Genomic DNA, 13016 nt, shown 5'->3' with positions numbered 1-13016 from the left:
CAAAAAAATTTGGCATTAGTTGGAGCTAGGCTGATGTTTCTGTGATAGACTCCTTCCTGCAGATGCCTGCAACACCAGACAGTCAGTGTAAGGTTACTGAATTTAATGGAGCAAGGCTGATTATCACCAGCTGAAAGCCCAATCCTATAAGCATGACAAGTTATTTTGGGTGTATTTTTTTAACTGTATCTTGAATACCTTTACAAAGTTTGACAAAAGTTTCATGCTTTTTACAATGAGTTCTAAAAACAGTAAAAATCTCTGTAAATGTTTTAAAGATTTAACAAAGCCAAATAAAAAAAAATCTCTGCAGGTTCATCCGTTCCAATTCTGAAGTTCCCTGTGGGCACACTGCTTCACAGAAACTCTTTCCCCAATGTAACAGAATATCCTTTTAATGCAAAAAGCCGTATTGTTATTCTTAACTCTTAGACCAATATTTGCTTTAGTTACATCATAATGAAACACTTTCTATGGAAGTCAGCTGGGGCAAAAAAGTCCCTATGGAACTGTAACAAATAGAATGTGCCACCTAGCTCACTAATTTTAAAAGATCACAGTTATTTTTTCTGATAAATCTGGTATGATGCCTGTAATATACTTTCAAGTAGCACCAAGCAGAGCTGTTGAACTTTGCTTTTCAAATATCTTCTTTTCTTTTCTTTTTCCTGTTTTGCCCTGAGGTCTCTGAACTTTGGCAAGCATATGAAAGTCCTCAGAATCTCCACGATTTTCTCTCTCTTTCTTCTGTTACTCACCATCTTCTGGGTGACTACTGAAAAAGCCACGCTGTTTAAGCCAGCTGTAGGTGCTCCAGTGCCTCTTGACCCAAAGAGCCCAGAAAACATGACTGCTATTGAGGCCCCTTTAAGGTGTCCAAATATGCAAACATCTTTCAAATGATGAAATTCAAATAAAAGAAGTAAATTTCTCATACTTAGAAGCTTCATTAACTTATTGCTCTGAATATTTGAAGTGTAAGGAATAAGCAAAACCATAATGTATTAGCTTTCTTATATTCCTTTAGAAACTCAAAGCCTGGTAGAGCTATAAAACTCACTTACAGATGTTGCCAGAAAAGGGCATGTCTGGATGCATTATCCAAATTTAGACATTTAAATGCCATATTGTAGGGTTATGATGTTGTGATTTGGTCACCTGAGAGAGATTTACCTGTCCTAATGACACATTCCAGCTTGAAAACTAAGACCACAGAAAAAATCCTGAGGCTGTTGAAGTCCATGCACAAATTTGCATTGTTTCCAAAAGGATAGGATCTAGCACACTGCAAAATCACTGTAGAGAAACAAGTTACAAAAGCTACTCTTCATTTGGCTTCAAACCACTGCATAATGACACAAAATTTTTGTATTCCTTTGTTGAGCAAATGAATATCCTATTATTTTAAAATAAGCTCCAGCCTATCCTTAATATACCCTACTACTCCATGAAAGAGTTTGTCATTTTGAAGAAAAATATTGTCCTTCCTTTTGTACAATTGGTTTTAATACTGTGTTAAGCTGTTAAAAAAAAAGTCATAATAACCTTCCTTAGGTTCTCTTGGTGGCATTGCCACCACTGAGCTATTATGTAAATTATTGCAATCTGGTTAGCTCCTTCCGTCTCTTTTCTTAACAAAAGGGGTCTGCAAGTGCTAATCAAAATGTTGCAATTTACATATTAATGAAGTTTTCATAATGGCATTTGCTTCCTATGTAATATGAATGGTATGGAGACTTTTCACTCTTCTTTAGAGCCACCACTACATTTTGATTTCCTGAAGTAGCTGAGGCACATTTGAAAACAAACTGTAAGTGCATCACAGTGTATCTCTTTATATATATCAATATTTCTACATGTCTTTAATATCAGAATTATACACTCCAATGTTTGAATCTTAAACATAGCATCACTTATGCCTGTGAACAATTATTTACTCACAATCCTTCGAATGCTGCTGTTGCAATCATTCTGCAAAATGCTAAAGGCACATTTTTCTGCTGAGACTGCTGAGCACAAATAAGTAGTGAATTTTTTTTTTTTTGGTTTAAAAAAAAACCAGCATAAAGAGGAAGAGGGGGATGGAGAGAGGCAGAGAAAGATAAAGTTTTAAAAATACCACAACCCACTTCTAAGAAAAGTTGAAAGGTAAAAGATTGCCCTGCCAGGACAAATGGCACATTGAAAAAGCTGAGTGGGAAAGCACATTGAGTTTCTATTTTCCATTCTGTTTTCTGCTTTGCTGTTATTTTTAAGTATGGCAACCACAAAAACTGTGCTCAGTATTAGATGTTTAAAGCTTTCTAATTAAAGATCTGGGATCACATCTATCTGTGAATCAATACAGAGGAGTGTATCGATCTCCACTTTCAGTCGAATAGCCAGATGTGAACAGTGTTATGTCCCTTAAATTCCTCATGTAAATTTTTAGGGAATTCCAAACAATATGCGGTATTCCAAGTGACAAATTGTCATTCATATTCAAATTGAATATCCAATTCCTTCTTTTTATAGCTTTCAATCATGGGATCTTGTTCTTTACCAAATTTTTGCTCCCCGCTGAAAAAAGGAGATGAAGTTAAATATCGGTTTGTTAAACTAAATGGACCATGTAGAATCTCTCAAAACAATCAATTTTCTTTAACTATTTTCTTTATTCTTATTTGAACCGTTTCCAATGTTTAACTAATTTCTTCAGGAGTGTACTGTAAACTTGAGCATTCTAGAAATGTTTATTCTCAGTGAGAGAAAAACCATAGTCATCATCAGTTCCCTATGTTTTTGCCCTAAACAATCCCATTTTTTGGCTAGAATTTTAACTGGGAACTCATTTTCAATGGCACAGACACCGTGATTTATCTTACTGAATTTGTAACTCTATGAGACTTTTTTTTAGGGTGTTCTCAAAACACTTCAAGATAAAAGATTCTTTGTCTTTATGAAATCTGATATTGGATTACTTCCATGCTCAATGAAAAGTATTTTGAGCTTTAAACTTTACACGGTTTTAAGACTCCATCAAAACACAGACTTACCTGGGTTTTGATAAAACAGCTTAAATGTAATTGATAGGTGTTTACAGTACTTTACTGACATCCTCTGCTGGAGCACGAGTCAGTGTTTGTCTAAGAACACTGACCCAGGAGCTTACAAAAAAGTTCTCTCCACCTTTTCAGAAACAAAAAGATGAGAAAATAAAGTTTTGTACAGAATTTCACTGATTCTCTCCACTTACTTGCTCAAACCAAATTTGTCCTTTAAATTCTAATCCAAAGCCAATGGAGCCCATATTAAGCAGGTTCTAATGGAAGATGTTTTCAATAATTGAAAAAGAAACCCTAGTAATGGTTGTATCTGAAGCTTCATGACAAATACTTCAAAAGCAGATTGAAGCATGTAGGAGTTGCAAAATGATATTAAGAAAAGGATAATTTACACTGAATTTCAGGAATGCACTTGAGAAAAAGATTGATTCAGCTACAGAGAATATTCCCAGGGGTGTTGATAAGTGTTTCATGGCTTCGAATATTTAGAAGCAGTGCTAAAGAAAAAATATCTTTTCTTTTTATATTAGTTTAAAGCATTTGAAACTGAAGAGATATTAATTTTTACTTTTTACTCTTCTTTTTTGAAAATGACATATGATCAATATTTTTAATTTACTGAAATAGCTAGTATTTGAAAAATGATACATTTCAATAACTGTTGCAACCATACTTTCACTAAGCAGATCAGAATTAATCCAAAAAGGGCACAGAAAATAGTCAGTCAAAATGTAATAATAAGAATTTAATTCCATATTTTTAGAAGTGCATTTTTTCCGCCAGAAAACCTGGCACGGATGAAAATGTAGAACACGTATTCAGGACGCTTTGGAGATCACGCCTGCTCTTTGCATCTCCTATCCTATTCTCAGTGTTTTATTCCCTAGAAGGAGAGGCAGGGACAACGTACAATGCCAGCCATTATGTCCATATCTTATATTGTCCTGCAGGAGAAAGATGGAAAGTTTTTAAGGTTCTCCTTACCAAGACAACTTACGACCCAATAAGAGACAGATAATCCTTTTAGCCATGTGAACTTCTTACTAAAAACATATGATTGAGGTCCATTTATCACATCCCACATACCTGAGAGACCAGAGATGAACTCTGAGAGCAAAAGATGCAGGCTGGCCATCCTGACCTAACTCCACACTATCACCTAAAACAGGAAATAACCAATATAATTTAGCACATATGTCGCAAGGAACATCTGGTAACAGATAAGGAAGAAAACACTGGAAATACCACTTTGAAACCTGTTTTTTTTCTCCATAAAGCCTATAGGAGATGCATTCCAACCTTTATTAATACATTTGGTATCTTTTTCAATACAGCCCAACTGGAACAAAGGTTTGCATGAATGCTGTGAAACAAAGAACTAACCTGCTAAAGTAGATGTTACTCTGATTCCGTGACAGTGGTGAAAGTATTATTCTCAAATACTGAATGGCTCAGTTTTGAGGCACATCAATAATCTTTTGCAGTTCTTTGCTATTCCAAAAGGCATGACACATATTCAAAATCTTGGAAAATAAATTAAAACCTCACTTGCTTGGAAGGACAAGGAAACATCAAACACAACAGTTTATAGGTGCCTGGAGAAACAAAATATAGTGCTTTGTGGAGAGTTCTCAATTCCTAAAGAGAACAAATTCACTGATCCACATAGTCTCTTTTACTTCTCATCCCAGATCAAATGGCCCAACAGGGTTCTTTGCACAGATACTCAAAAAGACTTTATAGGTAAAATGATTTTGAACCCAGCAAAACTGCCTTGCAGAATTTTCTATTTTCGTACAGATCTGCACTACATTCTGCCTTTCAGAAAACTCCAGCAGAGTTCCTCCTATAACATCATCTATCTATCAGATTTGACCTGCTTAGAACAGATTTAGCAAAGAAGTGGAAGCAGAGAAGCAAAAGGTTTTAAAGCATTCCCTGGGAAATACATTCTACCAGGCATCAGCATGAAATTACAGGGGAGGAAGGAAATGGGAGAGAAGCATATTTCTAGGCAGGTGTTGCATCTGTGACATGCCTGGTCGAGGTGTGGAAGAGAACAATAAAGATCCATGCTGGCTAGTTGTTAACCCAAGAAAGGCTCAAATAATTCAAGCACTCCATTTGTGTGAGTATTGTAAAGATTAAAAGGTGTATGGTAGAGAAATGGTAAAAGTGACAGGGAAGAGGCAGAACAGTGGGGTATGGTGGAGAACCTGGGTCTGTAATGGTGAGAGGAGCCTGGCTGGTGAAAGCAAAAACCTTTGTCAGGAACTGATGAACCTCTCTGCACTTCGGAATTACATGTAACATTAACCAGTGCCACAAACCTAATAGGATATAATAATGTATCTAGTACTATCTAGGAAACTAACACGGTAAATAAGTGATTTGAAACTAGGTGCCATGGAGAGGAAATTAGTCCTATGTACCTCTCTGCTTTTACTTGTAATGAAAGACAATTCTGTTTCAATAAAATGAAGTTTGGAGTCCAGCCAGAAACTTTTTCTGTACTGTAATTTCATTTAATTTAAGAGAAAGGTGTTTCTAGTTATAGCTTTCCAGCTATGGTCAGGAACACAAGGAAGAAAACATGTTGTTGACTGACACTTAGAAGTGACAGATGTCATTGTTCTGGAAATACTAGGATAGAAAATAAACTTGGAGTGAGCAGCACTGGTAATCTATTACTATACTCTCCTTGTAAATCAACAGAAGTCCTCATGTTTTCACATTTTAAAAATTGGCATGTCTAATTTATGAGCAATGAGGAATTATGGATCAAAATGCCAGTGAGCAAAAGGTGATGTTTGGAATTTATGATAAGAATTTGAAAAAGGCAATTTACCTGGAACCCTGAATGAATAGGTTCAATTTAGAGTGTTTGTCTACTGTATCTTTATCCCAGTTTTACCTGGGAGATACAGCCCTCTGACTTGGCTCTACATTTCAAATATATAAGCAAGCAGAAAAGTGTTTTGGGTCCATATGTTTGGAGACCAGTTGCTGTCCAAAACAATCACTTTCCCCCTTTTTCTAACACATACTTCCCAAGTAAAGCTAAAAAGCCTATTTCAAGTCTCCTCACACCAGCTGTTAACAGAAATATCTTGCTTTTCTATGGTATTTCTGTTGGAAACAATTGCCAAGGTGTCCAGACTGTTGAATCACGGGGAAGTTGAGATTTAACCTTGGCAGAAGGCCTTGTGATTGACATTTCCATTGCCTGAGTTTGTCCAAGTCATTTCAAGAGCCAACTAGATTTCATTTTGCCTTATCTGTGGGTTATCATTCTTACAAGAATCATCTCATTCTGGCAGGATCTTGATTTAAGGCTTTAAAAGTCAGCTAGGCTGAAACTGATTTTGCAAGGTCACAAACACTGCAGGTTCACTCCATAATATGGAATTAGAAGATTGAGTGCCGGTCCTTTCAAGGTCCTAGCAACAGTTAGATGTGCCTCACAGTCTCATTCTCAATTAGGTAATTTTTAAGGCTGTCAGCAGCTCATAGTTTTATCTCATGTTTCTCACCTCCATAATTTTTCCAGGTGCACAATCCTGACAAAAATTTGCTTCCCTTCCATTTGCAAGCTGCGTGGAATGCCATCCTTTGTGTTATATTTAGATAAGTACATACTCCAAATTTCACCCCATCAAATAAAATTTCTCTTCCCAAAAGATGTCTGCTGCTGTAATTGCCTGTCTCACCCATGGGGGCACAGCAAATGGAATGCCTGCTTGCACCACACGTATGAAGGATCATCCATGCAAAATTATTACCATGTTTGATTTAATCGCCAATTGTTTTGTTAATTGACAATAATTAGTTATTGTGAAATATATCGCTGCTTTTTACACTAAGCCATTCCACAGGGAAACAAAATAAGCATGGAACTGTTGGTAAGTAATTGAGGGACATAGCTGTAATGGGTTTACTGTGAAAACACTGGGAGTTAACTTGCAGGTTTTGCCACTCAATAAACCCCTTTGGCTAATCATTTTTTTATTAAGTTCTTTGCAAGATGGTAGCTCACACAAAATCCTAGGCAAGCAGTCATCATACATGTGTGAACTGACTCTGGAATGCAGAAGTCCCACTGTGAGTGCAGTTCAGAACTGATGCAGACTGCATGCATATGAGCAAAAAATGTGATTAGGGGGTCCTGGAGTGAACTTCTCGTAGGTTAGTCTGTCTACATCAGATCAATTATATGGAGCGGGCACTGCATGGCTAATCAGTTCTGGACATGGGAAACACTGCTAATATGTCATATGTTATGTGAGCAACTTTTCTGAGACAAAAATCAGAGAGCCTTTTACTTAATAAAGTTTTGGTGTTTTGGTTGGTTTTGGTTTTTTTGTTTTTTTTTTTTTAATTTTGAGTATTGACAGCAAACTTTAGTTGGGTGTTTCATACTCGAAATATGTTACGTGAGGTAATGCCATTTACAGTGAGGGGAAAAGCCCAATTCCATCATATCTTAAATTTTGAGGTAGAAGTTACCAGTTATTTTTAAACGTCTTTGTTTATCTTTGCCATTGCTAATTTTTATTGCTTGATATCTCCTCTTTTAGTTGTTCTACGAAGTAATTGCTACATGCAACATTCTCATTAAGACCAAAAGAAAAGAAACTGCAAGGAAATGTTTTAAAATTGCTTCAGAACCTGGAAAGAATGAGACAAATGTATATAATATAAAATACTAAAAAGATGCTTTTTAATCAAAGCACTCAACAAGCTACATAAAGTTTTATTTTGATAATGATTGCAAAACAGCACAATAATTACTACTACTCGTTACTATTTGCATTGCAGTAAAAGCAACAACAGAAAGTCACAAATCCTTTCCCACACAGCTTTGGTCCCAGTGCAGCCATGAACTTAAATAAATATACAACTTCAGGTAAAACTACTGAATTCAAAATGCAATTCATGTGCTTCAACTTAAACGATGTGTTTAACGACTTTCCTTGGTCAGGGGCTTAAAACTTATGAATCTCTTTTTGGAGCTTTATAGCAGTATTCAGCTATAAGATGCTTTATCTAAAGAGGAATAAAAAGAGGAAGGTTCACTTATATTTTTCCTTCAATCTTTCCCAGTAAGAATAATTTCCATTCAGTTAGAAAATTGCTTCCTCCTAAAAAGCACAACACAAACACATATGTCAGGGACTTCTATCGGATCATAAATATAACTATCCACAGTATAGCCACCCAGGCATAGTCCTGTTATTTATTACATACCATAAAGAACATCTTCTTCCCATCATTTTGAATTATCCTTGATGTTGTTCTCTGTACCTTCAGCAGGGCACTACTCTTTGTTAGAAAAGGTCACTGAAACCGAACATGGTGAGCAAGCTGACACCTGGCCAGTAGCCTGTGTTCCAAACAATAGCATTTCAATTCCAGTTTCCCGATGGAGATGCTTCTATAGCTTGCTTATCTTTTCCAGTGCCATTACCTGCAGTCAGAAATTCAAGGACCATCAGACAATAAAACCCCTTTTTTGTCACTTTTGTCTTCAATTTCCCATAGCTGTTACTATTTGTCATCCATTTCCTCTCACACACAGGCAAGCATTTCAGCCTACTTGTGGCAGCTTCAGAAACTGGGGTCAAAGGAGGATATCAAGGTCATATTCACCATTATGAAGTTTTCTGAAGAGGTAAAAATGCTACTAATTAAAAATATTATCTTTGATGTTCTAACTAAATAAGTTAATTATATTTTCATCTGTTTGACCAATAACACGATATCTTCTGATCCTGTTATCAACCATTCTTTAAAATTTTCATTGTTTACAGATGTGCTCCCAGTAGCAAACTCTGCTAGCATGACCAGTGTTGCAGCTTGCCAGTGTTCATCAGTCACATGGAAGAAGAGGTAGCCCATACTAACAATACCCAGAGATGATAATTACTAGGTGGAGTTCAAGCTAAAGACACTGCATGGGAATACAATTGGTCAAATATCTGAAGCATTTTCACATCTCTCAGCAATATTCTCTACTTGGTTTTTTGATTAGTGTCACAAATCCTTTCAGTTCAGTGTGTGGCAGTCAATAATTCATACTCATGTCTAAAACACAACTATTTAAGGGTTTTAGTGAGAGACTCGACCAACACTACATGTAATGTGACAGGGTGAGGTACAGTGTCTAACTGGGTCATGAAGCCTTTGTAAGGAAGTTATTTATCATCATTAAAGGATTTTTCTATCCTCAGTAAACCATATACTGCAGAAGGTATGTGTCAGTGTGTGCAAGTAGCTGGAGAAAGCTCAGGACAGGGAACTGGAAAAGCAAGTGAAACAATGAGCTCCACAGGTAAGCTACTGCTCAGTGCAGTCCTCAGTGGCAAAGCAAGGCTCTAACACTAAAAAAAATTGCTCTTGCAAGTGAAATCACTGACTCATTCATCTCCCTGCGTTTCCAGAATTACCTCAATATGTCACTTGGGTTCCTGAACCATATTGCTTTCTCAAGCACAAAACCCAGTGCTGCATTCAGAAGAGCCACAACATAAGAGGAATGGAACGAGGTAACAGGTAGAACAAATAAAGAGTGAGATATTTATATGAGTAACAAATAACTTGCTTATAGCCTACAAATGTGATTTTCCAGACACTATGGTATGTATAGAGCAATCTGCCTTCTACCTGGAAGAGTAACCCTGCCACTCTGCTCTGAGGTGACTATTGCATGTGTAGCAGTCCTTGACCAAGAATACTCTACACCTGTTGAACAGCAATACAATCAGTACTTTACAACTGTGTGAGAGTACTGGTGAAAGAAAAAGTCTTCTGAAACCTCAGTACCATCCTGCTGCCTGGTGGACAGAGAAAACTCCCCTCCCAAGTCCAGTGTAAACTACAGCATCAGATGTTTAGGAAAATTTCTGAAGAGGAGGAAAGAAAAGAACTGAAAAAGAGAAATGCATCATAAAGCTGACTAAAAGTAAAACCTGTCTCAAAATCTGAATTATTTTGATGTATTTTTGGACACTTCCCCTTGGCTGGTCTTAATTATGGTCTTTCAGTAGTAACCCTTTGCCTGATATTTTCAAGAAACAATTTGAGCAATGTGAAAACTGTGAAATCATCACCTTTGATGAAAAATAATTGACTGATAGCCTCAGTCCTGCTTTCAAAAGTGATGTGTAATATGGCAAAGCCAGAAGCAATGTGTTTCAGCAGCATCTGACATGAGGAGCTGAGCCGTAGCCATGCAGAGCCACACAGGAGGGGCAGTGTCATCATTTAAATGCAGCCAGGAGCTAAGCACCACGCAGCCTCTTGCTCACACTGATACCTGCAGGATCTGGGAGAGAATTGAAAGAATAAAAGTGAGAAACCTCATGAGTTGAGATAAAGACACTTTAATAGGGAAAGAAAAAGCAATGCATGCAAGCAAAGCAAAACAAGGAATTAATTGACCATTTCCCATGGGCAGGCAGGTGTTCGTCCAACTCCAGGAAAGCTGGGCTCTGTCACACATAATGGTGACTTTTAGAAGACAAACACCATAACTCTGAACATCCCCCCCTTTCCTTCTTCTTCCTCCAGCCTTAGATGCTGAGTATGACACCATATGGTATGGGGTTGGGGTCAGTTGGGGTCAGCTGTCCTGGCTGTGTCCCCTTCCTGTTTCTTGTGCACCCCCAGCCCACACACTGGTGGGATGGTGTGAGAAGCAGAAAGGGCCTTGTTGCTGTACAAAAACTGCTCAACAATAACAAAACCTCTGCACAACTAACGCTGTTTTCAGCACAAACCCAAATCATAGCCCCTCACTAACCACTGTGAAGAAAATCAACTCTACCCAGCAAAAACAAACACATTATCCACCCCTTACTCCATATCACCTGCATCATGATCAGGTCTCACACTCTTCAATACAACCTCATTAACCACCACCACCCTTCCCATGCTTTGATATCATACACAGATGTCATTCCCTTGGTCTGTGGAACATATCTACAAAATGTCCATAAAATGCCCATTGAGTTCATTTATGCATGACTTGGGGCTCCATCTGTTATGGTGGTGACTCAGGATCCCCGAAGGGGAGGCATTGTGTTGTGTGGAGTTATTGGGTACCAAAGCCAGCTCAGGTCAGGTCACTGCTGCACTGTAACTGCTTCTTGTAAGACTTGTTCTCTGCTGTCCAGGTGGTTCCTGCTACAGCAATTCCTATAACATGCAGTTCAAATCATGAATTATAACAATTTAAAGGTATACCCATGGCAATATCCACCCCTGGTCTTTTTGGAACAGGTTTTATATATTGCAATGAACTCCTGCCCTTGTTCTCAGCCTGACTGCAACAAAGGGTTCTTGTTATAGTAATTACAGCCACCACTATGAGTCTCCATGGGCTGCAGAGACTCATGGTCTTCACCACAGGTTGCAGGGGAATCTCACACTCACCCCTACTCCCATGGGATACAGTTCTGCATGAACTTCTCCAATGTGAGTCCATCTCATAGGCTGCAGTTCTTCACAAACTCCGGAGTGGGTCTTTTCCACACAGTGGAGTCCCTTCACCTTAATTTCACACCAGAGTTCCAGCCTGTCTAGTACAACGGCATGGGAACAGCAGCGCTGCCCTGGCCATTTGCCAGCCCAGGTGCATCCCCACTGTGGTTATCAAAACATTCCCAGGCACAGCAGAGTGAGGTGATCAGCAGCACAGCACTGCAGCAAGCAGAGAAAGCAAAGAGCAGCACTGATGAGCACTAGGCTCTAACACACAGTCAGGCAAGTGAGCAAGCATAGGAGCCATCCACTAACAGCTGAATGGCAATAACAGTTATAAATCCTATCAGGCACATTCCAAGCAAATCTGCCATTATCCTGAACCATTCAAGCCCCTGTTGGTAGCCATAAAGGACCATAGAGAGTAAGGTGATATCTCACCTCTCTGCCACAGACAGAACTCAGGAAGGGGCAAGCCCAGATCGTACATCTAGAAGCATCACCTCATGAAATGGTGGAAACAGGCTCAGTCTTCAAAGGAAAAGGATAAGAATATCTTTGCCTTCTTCACCGAGATGATTCCTTCATGAAATTAATCACTGTCAAGGTGAAAATGGTATACATTAAAAAATAAAATTGTGTCCATTCTATATTGAATGCAGACAAGACTACATAATAAAAAAATGGGGGGTAAATGACAACTGAATTAAGCAATATCAAACTCTCATAAATTTATGTAACTTGTCTCTAAAGAAATTAAGTACCACAGCATGCTCCATCAATGACCCTGCACATTTTTGCTAATATTTTTCCATAATTGATGTCAAAGACCTATCTCAGACTAATGACATTATGTTTGCAAGTCTCTAGTTCTCTCGTCAAGGAACTTGGAAAGTAATTTCCCAAAGACTTCATCTATTTCTTTCTTCATTTTCTTGAACTCTCATAGCTATGAATTATTTGCATTCTAGTAATTCTCTTTCCTCAGGACACTAAAAATTTTCCTTTATGATCAGGTCTACATCATGAAGACTACGGCCCTGAATCATTTAAGAATACAAACTTGTTCTCAACTTCAGAAGATACGCGGTCTTTTTGAAGCTGCTGGAAAAATTTATAATTTGAAGTAATACATGTGTTTTACAAGTTTTTCTCTCTTGGGCTGTACAAGTCAGCCAGTGGTAGGAGCACAGAAAAGAGAATTGGAAAATGGAAGGAAGGATGGAAGGAAGCCTGCTTGCAGCCCAGGCACACAGGTTGGGTTCCATATGACACAAATACGCATCTTCTCTCTTCCCTAGTGAGTGTGACCAGGTTATCACCTCCTCACATATCACAAACTATTCAACACGTTCCTATTTTCTACAGGAACGCTAGATCCCCTTCCTGCAAACAATTCCAGTTAGGTGGGAACCTGCCCAATGGCTGGCATCACTGTGGCTGTGAAAGTTGTTTGCTAGTGTGGAAAGGTTTGTAAAAAATTGAAAATTC

The sequence above is a fragment of the Pipra filicauda genome, unplaced genomic scaffold (genome assembly GCF_003945595.2).
Source record: "Pipra filicauda isolate LSUMZ 115617 unplaced genomic scaffold, ASM394559v2 scaffold59_size3379749_pilon, whole genome shotgun sequence".
NCBI classification, from domain to species: domain Eukaryota; kingdom Metazoa; phylum Chordata; class Aves; order Passeriformes; family Pipridae; genus Pipra; species Pipra filicauda.
This window is presented reverse-complemented; position numbering follows the sequence as displayed.